The sequence below is a fragment of the Schistocerca serialis genome, chromosome 2 (assembly GCF_023864345.2).
Source record: "Schistocerca serialis cubense isolate TAMUIC-IGC-003099 chromosome 2, iqSchSeri2.2, whole genome shotgun sequence".
Classification (NCBI taxonomy): Eukaryota; Metazoa; Arthropoda; class Insecta; order Orthoptera; family Acrididae; genus Schistocerca; species Schistocerca serialis.
Window position 1 is genome coordinate 1,095,171,107 of NC_064639.1, and position 4,431 is coordinate 1,095,175,537.

A 4,431-nucleotide genomic window follows, 5' to 3' on the forward strand; every position below is an offset into this window, starting at 1 on the left:
ACCACGACCACCTCCCACCACCGCGCCCTCAAAACTACGCAGTTCAAAATCGGCCGTCTCCCATGTGTCACCCTGTACTTCCCTTGCCCTTATTTCATTTGGTGTAATAATTCATGCCCTCTTCAAAAAGTAATTTGGTTTCATATTTAGGGTGAGAACATGATCAGTTGCACATGCTGGGACTACTGATGTGTCAATGGTGTTATACAGGGTGAAGCAAAATTCGCACACTCGGGCTTCGCAGCCCGATTCCTCACACACCAGCGAAAAAAAAAAGTCTCTCACGAAATTTCGTCCGGTGAGTACATTGGCAGAAAAAGGACGTTAAAAAGTGGCAATCTGGCAACACAGTAACCACATCTATGGTAACTCTCTCTGTAAGTACATGTTAATCTGCTGTACAGTTGGCACAGTGGAGAGAGTTTTGGGTTAGCATGCAGGAGGTCGATTGTTCAATCCTGGGTTGATGTATATTTTCTTTATTTGGTAAATGTAGTCCATGTGGTATGGTATCTGGCATCTTAATCATCAACAGCAGTTGCAGCAGGTTCTCTAGAAAACATTTGCACTTACATATTACAATCGTAGAAATGGAAGATTGGTCAGCTTTGAAAGAAGCCCTTTCCACACCATGTGCGTGAATTTGCATCTACTAGATGCGAAACCTGTTTTCTTTGTACCCTCCTCCAATGGTCTCATGGATTAGTACCAACTACATACACCGAAAACAGTTTTGCATCCCCCGGTTCCAAGAACTCCTGAAGATAGACGTTAACTGTGGTTAGTGTATCACAGAAACAGTCTCTTTGACTGTTCAGAGATGTCACTAAACCTGCCCAAAGATGGAAACAATAATGCATGAGCAGCACCTATTAGACGGAGAGGGTCCGACAGCTGATCAGTTCCAGTCATTCCACCAGGAAAGAGGTACACAGCTCGTGTTGTCTGTAGTTCAACCATGCCTAGACAGTCAATACCGCTGTTTGATTGCGTCCACATTGTTACTTTGTGCTAGGAAGGGCTCTCAACAAGGGAAGTCTCCAGGCATCTGGGAGTGAACCAAAGCAATGTTCTTCAGACATGGAGGAGATAGAGAGACAGGAACTGTCGATGACATGCCTCGCTCAGGCCGCCCAAGGGCTACTACTGCAGTGGATGACCGCTACCTACGGATTATGCCTCGGAGGAACCCTGACAGCAATGTCACCATATCAAATAATACTGTTCGTGCAGCCACAGGACATCGTTTTAAGACTCAAACTGTGCACAATAGGCAGCATGATGCGCAACTTCATTACCAACGTCCAAAGCGAGGTCCATCTTTGCAACCACGACACAATGCAGCATGGTGCAGATAGGCCCAACAACATGTCGAATTGGCCGCTCAGGATTGGCATCACGTTCTCTTCACCGATGAGTGTCGCATATGCCTTCAACCAGACAATTGTCAGAGACGTGTTTGGAGACAACCCAGTCAGGTTGAGCACCTTAGACACACTGTCCAAGCGAGTGCAGCAAGGTAGAGGTTCCCTGCTGTGTTGGGGTGGCATTATGTGGGTCTGATGTATGCTGCTGGTGGTCATGGAAGGTGCCGTAACAGCTGTACGATACGTGAATGCCATCCTCTGACCAATAGTGCAACCATATCGGCAGTGTTTTGACGAGGCATTCATCTTCATGGACTACAATTCGCACGCCCTTCATGGACATCTTGTGAATGACTTCCTTCAGGATAACTACGTTGCTCAACTAGTGTGGCCACCATGTTCTCCAGACATGAACCCAATTGAACACGCCTGGGATAGATTGAAAGGGGCTGTTTATGGATGACATGACCCACCAACCACTCTGAGGGATCTACGTCAAATCACTGGCAATGTGGACCAACAGTACCTTGATGAACTTGTGGATAGTATATGCCAGGACGAATACGGGCATGCATCAATGCAAGAGGACGCGCTACTGGGTATTAGAGGTACCGGTGTGTACTGCAATCAGGACCACCACCACTGAAGGTCTCGCTGTATGGTGGTACAACATGCAACGTGTAGTTCTCACGACCAATAAAAAGGGTGGAAATGATGTATATGTTGATCTCGATTCCAATTTTCTGTACAGGTTCCGGAACTCTCGGAACCGAGGTGAGGCAAAACTTTTTTTGATGTATGTATTATTCTTGCCTCATTCAGGTCCATTACATTTCGTTAGTGCCTTACATTACCAGTAGGACTGGGAACGTGCTTTGTGAATCATGTCCAAACTCGGTTACTATTTGTATGTGTTACCACTAATTATGTCTTTCAACATTGAGTCTGTTAACTGCATGCTGTTTAGTACTTATCTCAATGTATTATTATTATTACTATTATTCTATCTATGGGGTTGTGGAAACATCACGTCTGTTACCGTTAGGGAAGAAGTGTAATTCGAAACTGAACATTTCATAATTAGCGGTCTTGGGATGAATCATGCAAAGCAATATTTGTCAAAGATGTAATGCGTGTTAGATGTAACAGCGCGTGGGATTGGTGGCATGTTTATACTGTATGCGCTGTCTGCCAGACAGGAATTAGTTGTGAGTGGAGTAACTCGCCTGTGGCAGACTCCAATGACATACAGACGCATAGAATTTTCTCATTGTAAACCTGTAAAACAGTCTGGCAGATGTATGGCATACACTAACGATGAATATGTGGATATGCTTCTGGTTCTTGGTGCATCTGATAACTTGGCTGGTGTTGCTGTTCGTGAATATGCTGTTAGATATCCTCGTCAATGCTATCCAGATAAAAATGTGTTTTGTCATACGGAGTTGCCCCTTCGGGAGTCAGGTTCTCTCCTTCCACCACCGCACGACAGAGGTAATCCACGGACTCGCCGTATTCCAGCTATTGAGGAAGCTATTCTGGAGGTCATACACCAAGAAACTAAGCGAAGTACACATAGCGTAGCAAGGCAGCTGTGTGTCTTGCAATACGCAGTTGTTAACGTGGTGCACGAGCATGGGCTGCACCCCTGTCATTATGCTTTCATGCAACACCTGCATCCTGCAGATCACTATCAGTGGATACAATTCTGTGAATGGTTCCAACAACAACAGGAGGCCAATGACGACTTAGTGAACACCATAATATGCCAGGATGAAGCAGCATTCACTTGTGAGGGTGTCATCAATCTGCACACTTGTGAGGTTAACTGGCAAGTCACCTGTGATCATGGATATCAAGTTCACTTTGGTATCAACGTCTGGGCCAGAATATTGGGCAACAGGAGTTTGGACCTTTACATGTTGCCTGACTGGTTGCCTGTGCAAAGGTATCATGCACTCCTATAAAACTATCTGCCTGACACTAAAACTATCTGCCTGACATGCTGGAAGATGTTCCACTACATGTTCGGCAGAGAATGTGGTTCCAACATGATGGTGCGCCTCCACACTCTGGAATTAATGTGCAACAGTATTTGGACAGAACATTTCCAGGAAAATTGCTTGGACATGGAGGTCCAGTTATATGGCCACTGTGTTCACCTGACCTAAATCCCCTGGATTTCTTCCTGTGGGGACACCTGCAGGAGTACGTGTACTCTACTCTGTCAACGAATGTGGAAGAATTGGTGGCACGTGTTCATGCTGCTCTTGTTACTGTGGACACAGCTTTGCTGTGAAGGGTCCATAGCTGGAAGATCCAGCTAGTTGCGCAATGTTTAGGCATGCAGGGAGGTCGCTTTGAGCATCTGTTGTTCTGAGGACAACATATTCTGTTGCGAAGGTCATGCGATCATTAATATGGGCATTATTATTGTCACTGGTTGCTAATGTCTGACATCTGAGTGCTCATATTACATGTAGTATTAATGACAAGAAGATGTTGTGTTATTCAATTGTGCTATCATCTTTAGCATCTCGAAATTGATATTGTTTTTGTAGTTGTTCTGTCCTATGACAGGTTATTTGTTTCAACTGTCTATTTCTTATTTGTCTAATCATATATTTGTTATCTTCAGTGCAGCAAAAATGTTGTAAATTTAGGATACAGAATGAAATAAGCAAATAAAAAAAATGTGCCCCAATCCAGGATCAAACCCTTGATCTCCTGCATGCTAACCCAAAACTTTTTCCACTGCACAAACTGTACAGCACAACTACAAGTGCTGAAAGAGATACCATACATTTGGTAACAGTGTTGCCAGATTGCCACTCTTTAACGTCCTTTTTCTGCAGATGTATTCATCAGACGAAACTTTGTGAGAGACATTTTTTTATCGCTGGCACGTGAGGAGTCAAGCTACGATGCCCGAGCGCACGAATTTTGCTTCACCCTTATTCTGTATTATATTTCCTCTGTCTGGTAGATTATATTAAGTAGCATATAATACACAATGAAGTGGTAAATCAGCCACCAAAGGAAGCGTAAGATCAACACTAGCCTC